The sequence below is a fragment of the Lonchura striata genome, chromosome Z, assembly GCF_046129695.1.
Source record: "Lonchura striata isolate bLonStr1 chromosome Z, bLonStr1.mat, whole genome shotgun sequence".
Lineage (NCBI taxonomy): Eukaryota > Metazoa > Chordata > Aves > Passeriformes > Estrildidae > Lonchura > Lonchura striata.
Genome location: NC_134642.1, coordinates 55,052,282 through 55,070,651, shown reverse-complemented (window position 1 = coordinate 55,070,651; position 18,370 = coordinate 55,052,282). Strand labels below are relative to the sequence as shown.

The 18,370-nt window shown below is 36.4% G+C and overlaps 1 long non-coding RNA gene across 3 annotated transcripts in view; it reads right to left on the bottom strand.

Moving 5' to 3' along the window:
- LOC110479152 (uncharacterized) overlaps nt 1-18,370 on the bottom strand; it is a 72,545-nt gene that overhangs the window by 43,289 nt on the left and 10,886 nt on the right. For 2 of the 3 annotated variants that reach the window (XR_002466874.2, XR_002466872.2), the window contains exons 2-3: nt 14,955-15,067; nt 11,407-11,509 (exon numbers count right to left, since the gene is read on the bottom strand). This is a non-coding gene — a long non-coding RNA (uncharacterized LOC110479152). The remainder of the gene's footprint in view (nt 1-11,406; nt 11,510-14,954; nt 15,068-18,370) is intronic. The other variant, XR_002466873.2, reaches the window with a different exon arrangement.

Sequence of the window (18,370 nt, the reverse complement as noted above, 5' to 3'; positions counted from 1 at the left end):
CTATAAGGAATGAAACCTGCCCTCTCAGAATGGCCTTAGCTTCTGTGTGAACAAAGAAAAGGCAAAACAAATTGTCATTAAAGACAAAAATGAGCCAGCTGCTTTTCCAGGCAAAGTTGTCTCTTCTATTTATAGTTGCTGAAATGGTCCATTCTGTGCACTGCAGGGCATATATTCTGGTACCACCCATTAGTATGATTAAACTTTATTGCATACTTCTGCAGTGTGCAAAAAGCAGGGACTTTACCTGTGAGAGGCTGGAATGGGATTGCGATAGGTTATTTATTCAGATGTTCATATAATCTTTCAGTAAACTCATATGTGCAGGGTAATCTCTTCAGTAGTCAGTACCAAGATTTTATGCTAACCAGCATAAATTCCTGCATTGCATTACTTTGCCTGCCTGTGCTTATGCTGTTTATCTGAATCTGGATCATCTGAAGGAATTTATGTCATTCCCAAGTATGAGCTGAAGGAAATCTCCTCAAAGTTGTAATGGTTGCTGTCACTGCATTGTTATTGAGTTCTGAATCAATGGCATGGGATCAGTTCAGTGGCCATCAAAAAGGGCACATTTTGTACTCTCTGGGGGTACAACAGTTCATAACAGTGCCTGTGGTTGTGTGAAGAAGCATAATTATTCTCTATTCCAAAATAACATAGATATTTCCATGTGAAGTAAAAATATACTGTGTAGCAATGTTCCCTATATGCTGCAAATCTTATTCTTCCCATGTCTCACTCTGCAAAAATTTCAACTTTTGGGGTATGGTAACAGTGTCATTGCAAAATATAAATTAAACCAATATAAACTGTTTTCTAAACCTGACCATGGTACTCACCATCTGTGAGTTCAGAAGTAAAATGTGGCCTCAGATAAAAGATGTCACACAGCAGTTTCTTCATGGCATTAACCTCCAAGTATTCTACAACATGGGTGCATGAACTGGAATAAGTACAGTATCATAAGAGCTGAGAAAAGAGGGAAGAACTGGTGACTGCACAACATATTCTGAATTTACAGGAGTGGGCAAGACACACTTAATTGCAGGGAATGGTGGCAAAGCTGACATTCATCTGTATATTGTACCTTTGTTGCTGAACACAGAAGATGCTGGCTTATTCTGCATTTTAAAATGAGACTTATCTTGGGCTGCTCTATCTTCTTTCTTGACTACAGGTGGCACAGTGCCACTTTGGTCCCACTGACTGCCAGATAAAATCACCAGCAAATATAATCACCCCAAAGCCAGGTTCTCTTTTTTTCACATTTGTTCACTTGCCTTGAGGGAATTGCAAAGATACTGACCAGAATAGACCTAGGAACACTAGGAGGAGACCTTCAAGTAAAACTGCAAAAGGATTTTTTCAGCACAACCCAGCTGAAGTGAGTTGCCAGATCTATCAGAGGTGTCATCTTTGTCTAGGAGTGGACCTTTATAAAATATGAGCATGACAATATATTTCTTAGGTGAGAAGGAGCTTAAGCAAATGTGCCTGTTTTAGAAAGGAAATTTTCCTTGTGTCTTGCTACAGCCACCAAGGGATGAGTAGTAATAGGTAAGGACACATGCAGGGCTTACCCCTTTTAAACAAAGAGCACTGCTCTGTAGCATCAGAAGAAAAATAATTGTACATTCCTAGTTCCCTGTCCTATACACTTCCCATGCCCTCCTAGTGCTTGTACAAAGGGGCAGGACCTGCCACCATTCTGCCATGAGTAATGTCTAGCTTTGCAGAGAAAAAAGGTAATTTTCATCAGGCTCACTCCAGCAGATACATTGCATCTGACAGCTCTCCTGCTGTAAAGGGTGAGTTGGGTTGGGTGGGGATAGAAATGGAAGTCTGTTCAGCAAGCTTTCAGCTGGCAGCTGATCCAGAGATAGCTTTATTTTCAGTCTGGGGCAGTGCTGAGTATACGTCTTGAGGTCAGGGAGGCAAAGCAGATCCCTCAGGCTTCAGTTCCTTCCCCAGCCCTGTCTTTCTCTGTTGTTTGTAAAAAGCATAAGGGAATTCCTGGAAGCAATTTACAGCCCAGTTATCTGTACAATCTACAGGATTCAAAATAAATTTAGAGATAAATCAAGGGTAATCCAGTTGGGTTTTCACAGTTTATCCCTGCAAAGCTTGTAATTTTCTCAGTATATTTATTGCTCCTGGGTCTGGATATCCATGTCTGATATCCATTTCTGACAATGGATATAAATAAAATTGACAGATTTGTTATTTAAGTTTAAATAATATTTGATAGAAATTGGTGGTTAATATTGTATTTTGTACTAACAGTTCATCTAGAAACACTACTTTTTTCTAATTTTTCCTTACACTTCAAAAATTTCTTCACCCAGCATGAAGAAAATGAACCATCTGTGTGCCTGCATGAAACTGTCTCTCTGGCAGTTCCCCTGGCTGAAGTGCAGGTTCTCTGTGGAGGAGACCCAGACAGCTACAGAGTATTGATCACAAATGAAAAGTCTATAGTAACAAATCCTAGGGATAGCTCACCATTTCTTTTTTCTGAAGACCTTTTCAAGCCTTTCTCTAATCACTGGGTAGAAAGGTGTAAATTAAATCAGCCAATTCAGGCTTTGGAAGTGCTTAGCAGGCAGGATGCAGCAGGAGAACATATAAGAGTTTCAATTATTGCATTTCTGCCACCTTCCAAATTTACATTCAAGTCATAATTTCTGAAAGTAAGCATAAATAAGAATTAAATATCTGCTAAGTCTTTTTTCTTCTGTCCTTTGATTAGAGTTGTATTTGATTTATGACTCCCAAAAGAGAGCCAAACTTCTATTATGTGACTTTTCTTCTGTAAATTGTTAAAGAATCACAAAAATGAAATACTTCACAGCAGGTTTTTCTTCTATTGCTACCTGCCTGTGGTATTAGCTTTGTCCCTTTCTCAAATCACTCTTTAGTAGGTGACTTTTTTTTTTTTTTTTTTTTTGGTAGGGAAACATTACAGTTTGTCTGTCTCTTTCTGTGAGTTTCTCTGAAGACAAGTGATTTGGCTGTATCAGCTGTTTGATGCTTCTGCCACTTTCTATGTTGCAGTAGTTTCAATGTTAGTACCTGAAATATGTTAAAAAACCTAAATAATTTATTTAAAAAACACACCCAAACTTTGCATAAGAATGTGGCAAGTTGTGTATTGAATACTGTTAAAGGCTACATAGGATTTCATATTATTGGTCAAAGCAGGATTTGCTTACCCCCATTACACATCTGAACCTTTTCTTCCAGAGTTCTCAGCTCTGACAGAAATGTTCCTCTGAATTCCAGTCTCTGTTTATTTTTTGCCTGGTCATTTTTATTTTTCATTGCATCAACACTGTCCTTAGACAGCTGGTCTCACTCTGAAGGTATTTATACCTAGCTGTACTTACAGAACAATGTTTTTTACTTTGGCTTTAATTTTCATAAACAATCCTAAAGCTCTAAGAAATTGTAAGAAATGATGCCATGGAGGGCATAAATCTGAGAGCATAATATCTAAAACTTTATAGGCCATTGTCTTATCTAGCCCTTATAATGATTTTTTTTATTTCTTCCCCAAGGTAAGCACACCTTTAAGTACTTCGAGCTTGACTACTAGTCCAGACCATTTCTCTTATTTCTGTTACTTTGCCTATTGAACTGGTAATTGCTGTTCTTGCAGTATGTTATGCAAGCTTCTTGCAGCAGTATAAAAACATTTCAGAAACTTCTCTTCAGTCACACTCAAATTCTTCAATTAACTGTATCTGTCACTTTCATCGGTGTTTTTCTGCAAGACTTTTGCTACTATCCATGGTAGTTTTAATTTTCCTTATCATCCTTCTTTCTCTTCTTCTTTTTCACCTTCTGTTCTGTGCTTTTATGACTGAGGGTTTTTTCATAAAAAATTAGGTTTGGAGAATACAGTACTGTTTCACTTTGCTTTAAAGTTCCTGTCATATATGGTAGCATCTTTTCTGAAAAGAGAGTGCCTTGGGGCCCAAGAACAGTCTGTCTGTCAGAGGGGCATTTCTCAAGAAAGCAATTGTGCAGTTGACTTCCCTCCTCATCTTGTCATCCTTCTAGAATAAGTCATTTTGAGCCTCCTTTCTATTCATTGCCAATCTTTTTCTGGGGGATTTTGTACTGTCATTAGTGGGAAATCTAGCAATAAATCAGGATTATCCCCTTATTTTATCTGTGCTCCTACATACCAACCGGTCTCCTGGTGGTCAGTGACTCTTACCTGGCACTTCTCAAGTGCCAGTCCAACCCCTTCTGCTCAAGGAGACAGTGCCTTCTGATGCTGGGTTAGCATTTCATTTCTATTCCATCCTTGCAGAACTTGTCACAGCCCAGAGGTCAATGCTCTCCACTGGCACAGTGTTAAACCCTTTAGCCATCATTGCTGTCCCACATTTCCCAGTACAACAAGGGGTTACTCCCTGTTCCCTTCTCTTTTCCCAAGAGGCCAGAGCTCTGGAGTGCAGCCACAAAGCAGTCATGCAGAGCAGTGCTGGCTGCCCCTGGGTGTGAGCCAGGTAGTTGCAAGACCTGCAGAGGTAAAATGAGCACAGCAAAATCTATACAGGAAGATTACATGTTTCACCCCCAGAAGAAACCTCAGATTTGCAGAATAGAAACTGGGCTGACGTGGTTTTAATTTTTAAGAATTCCTCACAAGAAGTCTCTGCTTAAAACACTATTTGCACTTCTTACAGCAATGATTCTGGTAAATGTCTGAGTAGAAGCATCAAACTTTTTATAATTCTATCTAGTTAGTTCAGTCAGACAAATATAGTGGCTCAATGACCAGCTTTAATTGTTTTTTTATTTTTTAATAGCTCCCATAGAACTTTTATTTTTTATTATTTGCATGTTTCTTGTTTCAATATTCTTTTGAGAAGAAACTTATCCAATAAGTAGAGAAAAAACATTCTTAGGCAATATTCTCAAAATCATAACAAAATGTAACTTACTTTTAATCCTGAAAATACAAACCCCAACCAGTCAACGAATGAAACAAAAAGGAAGAGCCCTAACAAACACAAAACAACATCAAGAACAAACAAAAACCCACCATACAGGAATTTTATAGTGCCTCTATTTTACTATTTCCTACTTCCTACCTGTTTCTGACATCATTTCATTCTTACCAGTGTTATAACTCTCTTATAACAAATTATTAATAACCAGTATGAGGTTAACTTTTGCACAGGCTTATTTTGAAGATCTGGCCAGGCTTCAATATCAAAAGGCAAATTGCAGCTTGAGATTTTAGTTGCATCTATTAATTTCTCTTTATTTTGTGGAAAATCTTGTATATAGTGCTACATAAAAAACATTATTTAGTAATATACATCTATGTAGACAATAAATTTTGTTAAGCAGTGCAGTCTTCAGCATACAGCATTGACAGGCAGAGAAGATAAGTTGCCCTCTAAAAGCTTATATCCTTATTCTGAGTCCATTACCCTAAATGGTGGAAAAGTCAGAACTGAGACCTCTTTGCCATCTGGCTGTCTTTCAGTGTTTTCTTCTACAAAACCTATCTCCATTCTATTTACAGATTGAAGGGCATGTATGGAACTGGCTCAAAAGTCCAAAAACCTTTCTTGTATCTGTGGAAGTAGCAGCCTCTGATCATAGACTCTGTGTAAATGCAACAGAAGTAATCCTAGCAATACATTTAATAGATATTTGTAAAGAAAAGTGAAATACAGAGAGATCCCTTCAATCTAGAGTACCTGTTGCTCACAATTTCGGAAAAAGAGGTGCAAGAGTATAATTCAAGCGTGAGACCAAAAAGGAAAGTCAATAAATATCCTAGTGATTAGATACAGATCAACCTAAACTGCATACAATGGAGTTAGGAGTTATTTTTACTTTTTTTCCCCATTAGTAGTATGCTATCAATAAATCCACAAATAAAAGTATATCGGATTGTCATCAGCCTTTTCTTAACTCACTTTGAAAATATTCATCTTCTAAATCTCTGGGCTTCTCACTCAAGCCCACCCCTGGCAGACTGGCAGTGACACTCCCTGTTCTTCCTGTCTCTTGCTCTTAAATGTTTTCATAAATGAATTTACTGTTATAGGTTCTCACTATCCGTGCCAGTTTGGGGAAACACATAACTTCTAATAAGGTGCAGGCTGTACACATGTTCCTTTTGGGGACTGGTATAACAGCTTTTCATAAGCATTGTGTCAGCAAAAGGAGAAAAGTATTAACATTCCTCTGTTCTTAGCCAAGAGATTTCCTCAAGAATTCTTCAGTGGGCTGTTTTCAAAAAAATTCATTGCAATAATGCAGCTGTTGCATCAGCCAAGCATTGTCCTCTTACAATTTGTGTGGGTAATTTGTGTCTAGATAATTTCTGTACTAGGTAGTTACTTTCTAGGTACTTTCTGTGCTTCTATCTTGGACCAGTCTAATCCCACACAAATCCCCGCTAGTCAAGAGTCAAAAGTCTACAGGTCCTCTCTGCATTTGAGTTCTTGTAGGAAATTTCAGCACTGAAACACTGAAGTGCTGCAGAAAACTGCTTCATATTGTCATCATAAAGTATTCCTTTGCCTGTACAGAATAAAACAATGTGTTAGGGTCAAAAACTATCACTTTCAAATTGCTAATATTATGTTGCTTTCAACCACTTCCTGTCTTCTTCTTAGAAAAATAACTTTTGAACAATTTTACTCTATAGTGGATTTTATTCTCAAAATCTGTGTTTTCTGGCATTGTGTTGTGTAAATGCCCTAGTATTACTAAATAATATTGTCCTCTGACAAAATCTTAATTTTTTTTCTCATTTTTTTACTTTACTGAGTTTTCCTGTTTATTTATTAAAAATTAAATATATATGCAGCACTCAGAAATTCAGTTTCTTAAATGGAAGAAAGTTACAACACAAAGCCCTCATTTGCAAATTAAATTTTATTATTTTACTGGACAATGGGTTATTAAATAGAAAAATGAGAAAGAGAATTTAATATCTTCAAAGAAATATTCTAAACCAGTACCTTAAAAAATCAGCTGGGGGCTATGAATCCTATTGGGAAAACACAGGGATTTTGAAAGTAGTTTTTAATGGCATGTGAGATACTTATAGCAATAATTAGACTCAATTAAATGACAAGATAAATTATTATTATTTTACTTATTTTTAGTGTTTAACATTTAGATTATGGTTTACATCAGAGGATCTTTGCTTTACCTGCAGCAAAGAATGCGTCATTCTGGATAAACATCCAATCCTTTTAAACAAGAAAATTCAGACTTAGATGTGGCCAAAACACCTTGCCTCTGGTCCCTGCATTGGCACTGGCCAATCTTCCACACACTCTCCAGCACCAGATGGTGAATAGCTGTGCTACAGAGAGAAGCATGTGGGCTGGACCACTTTGGCACAGAGTGACTGGCAGCTGGTGTAGCCAAGATACAGGCACCACAATCCACTGAGGAGATTAAGGTAGGTAAACACAAGCCTGTATGTCCTGCGAGTGGCAAATAAATAGACAGGAGAGCAAGCCAGCAGCATCCAGTGCTACCAGTTTGTGAAATGCAGAAAATGTACTGTTCTTACCTGTGGAGTCGGGGACCTCTCAAATCCCCTCTTACAGCATTGGCATTTCCTAGTGCAACAACCTGCTAATAAACTTGATGAACTAGCACTGGAAAATACTAAACGCCTTTCCTTTGGGAAAGTCTCATCACTGTGATTTAATTCCCTGGGTATCTCCAATGCTAGTATCATCTTTTGACCTCAAAAATGCTTTTTTCAGCACCTGTGCTCCAGGAAGCTGTGATTTCAGTGGTTTCAGCTTCCCATACTGACCAAATCAAGAATCCCATAGAGGAGTCTATGAAAAGAATTAGTTTCTATACTGAAAATAAAAGTAAATTATAAATTATTACAATGTTATTACTTATATTACTAACATTGTTATGTTATATTATATTAATTATATTATATTATATTATATTATATTATATTATATTATATTATACTAATTATACCATATTATACCATATTATACTATATTATACTATATTATACTATACTATATTATACTATACTATATTAGACTATACTATACTAGACTATATCATATCATATTTTATTATATTACACTACATATTACAATTTGGCAAAATTAGTGTACACTTTTAAGGACCTTATTGATATGTACATATTTTACTTATGAAATTTCACCGGAACTCTCAAAATGTAAAATGCTACCTGACCTTTTTCCACTGTACGTATGTAAAGTCTGATCTATTGGAAACCAAGTGCTTTTTATGCTGCATGCGCCCATTTGAGATCCAACACTCAGCATCCCTTGCAATCATACCTGGCAGCTGAAATACCTTGCTGCCAGCCACAGGGAGTAAAAGCATTCCTTTGCCACTTTACACTGTTTTGTAATACCCCTGACTTTTGTTTTGGCTGTCCTGCCCTTTCCCTTTCCTTTGTCTGGAAATCAAAAAAATGTATTTAGTTACCAAACCATCTTCCTGATTTCATATAATCTAAGAGCTGCCCCTCTAAGGATTTAAACCATACTTGTCATTCCTGACTTAAGCAGACAGTCACAGAGTTGAATCTGAAATCTGAAAAGCAAAGTCCCTTCCTGGGTTTTTCTTGCTGTTTGAGCAATATAAGGAAGTTTCCATTTTTTCTCTCTGTTGAGCAGTGTGAATGCCTGAAGAGCAAATTACTCCATCCTCAGTGCCACAGTGAAGCTATTATAATAAGATACCATTATATCAGCCCATGAAGACAATGAGAAGGCAGGCATCATCCTCAGTGCTTTTAACATCCCTGTTCTGACATGAGGTGACATACTAGCCTGCAAAATTTTGGCTGCTGAGGAAAATGTGCAGATGTCCTGAGAGATTAGATATGCCCACGTGAGCCTCAAAAAATGGAAACTAAACGTGACTGAAACATGTCAATGTCCACAGCTTCTGTCCCTTTTCAGGGGGACTTTGTCCTATACGTGTGCACTGATATTTTAGCCAGCTCTGGACACAGGGATGGGACAAGAGGGAGCAGCTCCCAGTTCTCCTTCTCCCTGCCCCAAATGGCACTGCTGATAAGGTACTCGGTGGCATCAGCATCAGCAGGGGCGCGAGGCAGTGCTGGGCCCACAGGGAGATAAGGGCTGATGGATGGCATGGATGACCTGGGGGATGAGATAACGCTGGGACCTACCCAGCAAGTATGCAGTGGGAGGAGATGTTCCCTGCTACTGCCACAGCCCTATCTCTTGCTGCTGTTTGGGAAGAGGTGAGGGCCTGACCCTGTGTTTTTTCAGTTTTTTACAAGAATGTTTCCACCTTATTGAAGTGAAAATGTTACCTGGCAAAAAGTTGGAAAGAGACTCCATGCCTTCAAAGGCCTTCCTGACCCACACATGTACGCCTTTGTCAGACTCCTCTAATTCCTTGTCCTCCTTCTTGCTCAAGCATAATGTCCCCAGTGACCATAAGTGTTTGGTAGGTTATTTCCCTGCTTCAGTGCCACTTCACGCACATCAAATTTTACCTTTACTTGGTAATACAAAAATCTTCCATCTCTGAGCTGGTGTTCTGACATCGGGGTTTTATAGTCATTGCTGCAACTGTAAAATTCAGTATAAACCAGCAGAGGACAATATGCTCTGTACTTTTTTGAAAAAACACTGTAAAATGAGATTTTCAAAGTTGTATTTTCACCCTTTCTCCTCACACAATCCCATTATATTAAAAAACCCCAAACCAAATTGGTGAGTAATCCTTTGGATCTTACTAGTGTAGCGTTGATAATGCTGCTGTCACAAAGATATCTGCAAAGATGAGTGTATTAGGGTTTTTTTTACAAAAAGTCAAAAAAGAAAGCTTTTTATTTTAAATGTGAGTGCATGGAATGTGGGAAATAAGAGAAGACAATATTTATTGTCTTTTGAAGAAATTTTTAACATTATCAGCTGTTGGTGATGTCTTTTTGGGAGTGAAGTCTCTTCAGCAAATGAATGTTTAATAATCCTCATGCTCTCATTTTTGTAATTATTTCAGTCTGATATTAAATATTACTTGTTCAGATGTTTCTCTGATGCAAGGTATGTGTGTCAGTGTTTGGATAGAGAAAAATTGGATTCATATCTCTGTTATGCTTTCAAATTGCTAGGTCAGATTTGGGTCTCTGGCTGTAAATTCTTCAATTCTATTCTAACCCAAAGGAATGTGACAGATTTAATACCTAAAATAAGTTATTAACTGCAATGATGCATAAACCAGTGGCACTTTCCAAAAAAGTAGCCTATGCTGCTTATGCTTCCTAAAGAAAAATTAAAATATAATCCTATCTCCTTGTTTCTTACAGTTCTTGCAAAAATTTTCTTGATGAATCCACCAAAAACTTGAAACTCATGTGCTCATAAATACAATCTCCTGAGATTTTTTATTGCAGCAATATTTCTGTCAGGATTAGTTACCCTTTCAAAATTTAAAAAGCAAGAGGAATTCATATATGCACAAAGCATTGAAGAATCACTAGCTATAAACAATAAGTGCCTGTACCTACCATGAAATGTTTATAGAAGACTAATATAGAATTATGGGCTGTGTGGAAAAAAATCAAGAAAGATTGGGCGAGTAGGGAACTTTGCCAGCCTGTGCATGTGCTCAGCAGAAAAATAGAGTGACCTGTTGACTTTGTAAGATTGAAAACACTTGGATTTGTTTCTCCTGCAGGCTAGTAAGTTATAGTGGGCTCCATGCTTCCCACATCAACCTGGTTTATCCCTGCTTTTGTGGCAACCCTTGTATGGACCATCAAGGTGGAAGTCACAGTTCCTACACACAGTTTTGCCTTTGAGGGATATATTTTTCAAATTCTTCCCAACTAACTGGCTCTGTTCAAGAGGAGAGACTGTTACATTTCCATCTTTAGGTATTGAATGATGATTTTAGGACTTAGAGAAGGTAAACTATTGTGCTTGTTAATAAATAAATTTTGTTTTAAGGTGTTAGAGAATTTGTTCCCAAGCAGCAGTCTAAAGAATCACTGGGCTACTGTGAATGTCTGTATTTGGAGAAAGGTCTGTGGGAAAAATATACTAATTTTTATTTCAAAAACTGAACCAATAAGGAAAAAAACCTAGACAAACAGGGTAGAACTCCAGCACACAAACCAGATCTGGGATTTTTTTTATTTGAAATGGAACCATGTATCTCCACAGCTGGTATTCGCTTAATATAAGCTAAAAAAACCTGCCATTCCTCACATTTCACATCCTGATATCCTCAATAATTGGCTAGAGCATTGGGCATATTGTTATTGCCTGGTATCTTATTCTTTTTGCAGCTATTGCATGAGTAACAAAACATGAGCAGGTTTTTAATTTTTTAAATAATAATATATTTTTTCAATCATTACATTACCTTCCTTTGTTGTACCTTCCTTCCTGAAGATTCCTATGTCCCAGACAAGAAGCATAGTTTCAGGATTTTATCTCTCATTTTGACTGCAAGATTTATCCTAAATCTGAAAAAGAAATCACCTTTTTGTATTTGCTGTCAAAAAAACTTAAACTGAAAATTTTTCACTTGGCCCTAAGTAGATGCAGATTGTAACACATAGCATTGAGCTATTCTACAAGAAATGAACTTCAATGAGTGTTAAATCCTTTCTGCTAAAACTGTGGTGTTTTGGGAAAACTAACTACTAGGCTAGAGGCAAGAGAATTTAAAAAGCTGTCATGAAAGCCTATGAGAATGAACCTGGCTTACCTGCAAAGGACAATTTTATATTTTAAGCAGAAGAATAATCACAGGAGAGGGTTGTAATGTATTATTCTCCTAGGAGTGTTCTCATTATGATTTTCATTGTGCACATTCAGAAACCATGTTTAGTAAGAATTAAATATTTACACTGAAGTAGTGCTGTAAACAGGTTCCTAGCTGCTACCCCACTAAGCACTAGTGATAAAGGCAAATGATTGAAAGACACTACTTTATACTTTGATGATAATCTTAATACATTTATGGCATTTTAAACTTGCTTTTTGGTTTTTTCAATATTATGCAAAGTAATTAGATATAGATATAGCTAGATTATGATATAGATATAGATTATGATATACAGATATAGATGATATAGATAGATGTATATAGATATAGATATAGATATAGATATAGATATAGATATAGATATAGATATAGATATAGATATAGATATAGATATACAGATATAGATAGAAACAACTTTATCATGGCTAAGTGCTTGGGCCAAAGTGACAAATTATAAGAAATCTTCAAGCTGAGACTGCTGTGCTACCTTTACTTCACCATGCCATGTCTAGTTGAAGCTGGGATCCCAAATCAGTGGGGAACATTCTGTATGTATAAATCACTATCAATCATGTGCACACTTACATCTTCACCCTTGTTTGGTTATGAGAATAATTTTCTGTTGTCTTAGGTACCCTTGGAATTTCTGATGGTTTATCAGTAGTTGCTCTTATACTGAATTATATGTTGCGCTGTGACAGAGTGATCAAATACATTTTGTCTTTCACACATTATGCCACGTCATTGCAAAGGGCACCATTTATTACAGGTGTCAACAGCTCCCTACCTCCAGCAGCCAGCATGACAGTAGGAAATACATAGGGTGGTGGAAACAATTGCAAAGGTGTTTATTAGAACAACTTTAATGTTTTGCATAACCAGAAACTGTAGCTGCTGTAGGGAGGTAATAGGTGGACTGGGGTTTGTAAGGTGTGATACAGATCTCTCAGGGAGTTGACTTAGATGTAAAAGTCCATGAAATCCAAGAATGAGAATCACCTTTCTTCTCATGGCACCAGGGTTGAAACTAGATGATCTTTCAGGTGCTTTTGAGCCCAGGCCATTCTGTGATTATATTATATAAATGGAACCACACAGTTCAGAAAATTGCTGCCTGGATCCTTCAACTGCTACTTCACACTGTGTACAAGGCTTCTGTGGTACACTTGAAAATTTGAAAGTTAGTTTCTTAAAGAGTTGGTGAAAATCCAATTATTTGGAAAGTAGGCCCAACTGAATTGAAATTAATTCTGTAAGCGCTAAAGTTCCAAATTCTGTTTTTTAGAGAAAATGTAGCATAACCCAAGTCATATCTTTGAAAAAATATTAAAATGAGCTTTAATTTCATACTTTTTTGATGTATTGAAGGTAGTTTTCATGATGTCATCCAGATAGTTTAAATAAACAGTTTGCATATAAGGTTAACAAGCTGCAGTGGTAGCATGGTCTGTGTGGGATTATATTAGAATTAATGTGATCAATTACTTTTAGTTCCAGGGGTCTTCAGATGAGCCAGAAACCAGCATATGCAGTTTGGCAGATGAAGAATCAGTGCAGTCAACACATGCCATGAAGGTAATGAACATTCTTTCAAACTTCATTTTTCATCCTGAGCAGAGAAGACAAGTACGCTAAGACACTGCTGCTCAGAGCAGCCAAAATGATAACCATAAATAATCATAATAGAAAGCCCATGGCTTAAATGAAATAGGGAAGGATAAAGTAAGTATTTTGCCATTAAAATGATGGTTCTAAACCTTGAATTTTCATTATGATTTGCCCTGGAGTACATGAAGTTTCCTCAACCTTGAGATGTAGCATTTGAATTAAAAGATTGCTGAACATCTTCTTTTGATAAACTGCTCACAAGAAGAGGCTAGTATAAACAACATTTAGTCAAGTCAGGGGAAATCTTTAAAATAATTATTTCATTTCCACTGCTGAACTGAAACCCAGGAGGATCAATGCTATTGGCCAGCTTCCATGGAAGAGAGTGGGAGGCACAGCTGTTAAAGGATACCATAAGCTCACTGCTGCCTGGAGCTCATGCACTCATACATTAAACTTCTGATGACTTATTAGACACTTTTAGCCAGGCTAGAGCTATAAAATAGGATCGCAGATTTGAAAAACTCAAGAGCAAGCTGTCTGTAGTCCATGTCCCTAATCTGTTTCTTGCTACTGAGAGAAATTTGTTACTGATTTGAAATTTGTTGGTTTCCAAGCATAATTAAAATGACACCTTACTGGAAATTGAAAAATTTTACAACAAGTGCAAAAAAGTAATCTGTCATGCATTGCATTCGATATATACACACTCCTCTTTCTATCAGCTGTATTTTCTTTCTTTTCCTCTCTCTCAGTAATAATTTATATGTATGAGCAAGCTTGATGTACTTAAAATAAATTATCCAAAGGCCCATGGATACCAAACATTTTTATTTATAAATAGAATAATGTTGCTCTTCTAAAAGAAGACTGTTTTATATTTAAATGTCTAAGTATGGATTTAGAATGTTTTATCAATATAGTAGCCTGCTATAAATTTTCATTTAAATGTAGGTGCAAAGTTTCATTTTAAGATGAAATTGTCAGGTGGTTTGTATGTGTTAAAAATATAAATGTTAGGATTTGTGTTTCATATTATGCAAGATTAGGACCGAAGCCAAGACAGTTTAAAAAATCTCTCTTCATTAGAAATCTGGTGCATGTGTTGGAAAGAGGAATTTAGATTGACTATTCCCATGCAACTTTTTAAAATTACTACCTTTTAAAGTAAAATTAAGCAAAACTGAATCAGATTAGCTGTGTTAAAAATATTTTAATAAGAATTGCTTATACCTTAACTTCTTCTTCCAAAAAAATCAGTGATAGCAGTGTTTGCAACTCAGTAGTTTTTTAAACAGTATTTTGATAAATTTTCCTCTTATTGAAGTAGCAAACACAGCTAAATGTTTGCCATCCAGTTTTAATTTTTAAATTTTGAGATTCACAGTGCTACCATATTTTCAACTTGCATGTGTAAAAGCAAATTTCAGTCAACCTAGCCCTGATGGCCAGACATCTGCTTTCTCTCACTTCTCAGAACAGTCTGTTTTTCACATGCAGCTACTGCCAAGTGATTTGCTTCATGTTCATACCTTGGCATTTCTTAGTCACGCAGCCATTGCATTTTGTTACCTCTGAACAGAGATATTGGGCAGAAATCCTGTAGCTCACTTGGCACGTGGATTGTTGTCATGTAAGTTTTAATCTGCAATGTTAGAGTAAAAATGAGACCTATTAGAGACTGTATTGCCCCTGCCTTCTTCCTTCAAATCTCCCACTGCTTTTTCAGTAGCTCAAATAAATGCTCTTTCAGACTTTTCCATTTGCAGCTCCTGAAAGAAGCAATCTGTACGGAGCACAGACACAGCTGCCAGTGGGTGGCCATCATGTCTACAGCAAATCAGGTCATTAAGACCTGCAGTTTGCAAGGAAAGAAGGAAATTTGGCATGTGCAATGAACACCCACAGCTCATTAAATGCCTCTCAGTTGTTATAGGTGATGTTGCCTGACAAAAGGGAGCAACCCACTGCAGTCAATTTTGATAACATTATTTCTCTATCAAAAATGTGACTATCACAGCTATAATGAAATGTTGACAGTAGGTGATTTTAAGTGTTTTCAGCATTCAGGTACTGGATCATATCACTCACAAGACACAGGTGCTTTTACCATAGTTGTTACTAGATAGGAAACTCCACCTTCTGTCTGCAGCGTTATTGGCTGTCAGGACATGTTCCTTTAGGCTGTCTTGCTTGCTCTGTTCTATCTGGGTACATAACAATACGCATCTGAAGGAATGTTTATTGACTTCAGCGAGATTTGGAATTTATATGTCTGGGAACACTCAATAAAATTAATGCAAATTAACTAAAGGTGTGAATTTAAAGTTGTGATTACTTTAACTGCATTATTTGCACATTCTTGTACAAAATTAAAGTGGCCCTAATTCAATCTAACTACATTTACTTCCAAAATAAATTAATACATTCTAAATGAGAGTTGGCTATGCAGAAACTTAAAGTGGTTTAGGCAATCTATTTTAAAAGTTAATTCAGATTGATTTTTCTGCATGTTCTAGACAAAAATATCAGGTCTTAAATGAAATGTGAAATCCTATTTCATTTAGTTGTGTAGAGTAAAATGTTACTTGCTAGTTCCTCTAAGAATTATTCTGCATGTCTGCAGCCTATGTCTTATACCTAGAGATGTTTTCTAAGGCTCAAAATACTGCTTTTGTCACAATTTTCTACATTTCTATTCCTTTACAACAGAAGATTCCTATGGGTATGTCACTCAACCTCTCTGGATCAGCAGTATCTAATCCAGATACTGCAGTATCAGATCCAGATCCAGATCCAGATATCTCAAACCCTCAGATAAGCAGTATCTGCATATTTTTAAAATAAATGCTCTTATATGTCAGGCTTTGAAAGCTTTTGCAAGTCCTCAGAAGGAAGAGAAATTAACATACTATTATTGTATCTTGAACCAGCACAAAACAGAACTCAGGGCCAAAAAGAATATGGAAGTAAAAGAAGACAAGCTGGGCTGGTTTAGAGAAGTTATTGTGAGATTAAAACATGCCTACATACAGATCCAAGCTCTCCTTAGATTAAAAAATAATGGCTATGGACTATAATGTGTAACAGCAGAGATCCACACTAACTGCTGGACTACTGTTAATGCCACACACTTACTTAGTGGCTCTTATAGCAGCAGAATAAAATGCAGCAAGAAAGATGATTGCAGAAGATTCTTGTTAACCATCATCTCTATCAATACAGAAGTAGTTAATGTTTTTTTCTTAGAGCATGATATTATGTAGTATGTTTTACCTACTTAGCAAATTCACAGCAAAAGGACAATTATTTTTACAAAGCTGAAGCATGCTGTATTCTTCCAGAGGGACCATTAGTATAATGTTAGTTCACCAGTAGCTCAAACAACCTCATTTGCTGATAGATTGATTGATAGATGGACAGAAGAACAATATTTTTGGTATGTATAACCAGTGAAGATAAGTGAGAGGAAGACATATGAAGTGCCTCAATGAGTTAGTTTAACAAATTTTACCACTGGTCAAAAAAGATTTGTGCTCCTAACCTTCTTGGTGGTTTTGATGAGAAAGGAAAGATATGCCTGCCTATTAAAGTGTAGCTGTACCATACCCTAGTATACTGCTTTTAATTTAACTAAGGGTCCCTGGAGAGCTTCTTTTCTGATAAAATGAAAACTGCACTGATGCCATGACTGTTATTGTTACCAGTGATTGTTCTATGAGGTTGGTGTGGAAAAACTACCACATATTACAGCCATATCTTCATTTGATTGTGTAGTTGTACCTGAACAGAACAGGGCCTTTGAGAAATAGATTACAATTTAAGTTAGATTTAAAAAAAAATGGGCTGTGAAAGTCCAGGGTAGGAACAACTTTAGGATTTTTAAAATTTGAGTTATGAAAGGTGGGATAAGAATTCTTGAATTAATTTGCAACTGGAATAATTTTAATGCCTAAATTAATTGTAGAGGTATGAATATATTCATGCTTAATATGTCAAAAATTTAACATCTGGCCTTAAAAGCTTATCTTTTTCTTTTGGATCAGTTGGTATTTCAAAGAAATAAATGCACTAGATTTTCCAAAATCAAATGTAGAATGCCCAGCAAAGTGTCGTGTTTAGATCTAAAGCAAGTTAATCTTATCTTTTAGCACAAACCTGTCTAGAAGGCACACAAAAATTTAAGCTCTTGGTGTGTTCAAGACATATTTTGAATCCAAAGCCAGTTCTTGTGGCTCAGAACTGCTTTTTCTTGCTTATTTGTGGCTATTTATGGAAAGGATATTTAATATCTAAGGTACTTTGTAAAATGCTTTTCAAAGTCTCATGAGAGTAAAAAAAATGAAATAATTTTTGGAAAAATATACAGATGACAAACCTTATTTACATTCATGTCATATTTTGTGTGTTACCCCAAAGCACATCATATTAAATGCGCCTTCTCCAGAATTTGTACTTACGTTGATAAAACTAGGGTAATTTGGTACAAACTGAAAAAACATAAAAAATATTTAATCAACTATGAGTTTATTTCTATTTGTAAAGTCTATATAGTATTTCTCATTTAAAGTAGAAAGATTTCTCTGTGACTGCTGAATTGAAATAGTAATAAGAAGGGCATAGTCACTGAAAAAATTAAATAGCATTACCAACTCTATAACATAGGATGTTTACTCAAAGTCATGTTGGCTACTTGATCTGCTAAGGCTACAGCTGATCAGTCAGCGTGGTCTGGTATTTAACATATACTGCATAAGTGCAAGCTGTAGTTAAGCTGTAATAAATCCGTCTATAAAGAAGCTAAGATTAGAGCTATTTGTGAAACCAAGCCTACAGCTCTGAAGTGCAAATAGGCTGGGGCTGCAACTCCAGCAGGCTGCAATCCCTTGACAGGTACCTGGAAGTTCAGCTGTGCAAAAAGGGCTCCCTGAGTCTCCCTGAACAGTGC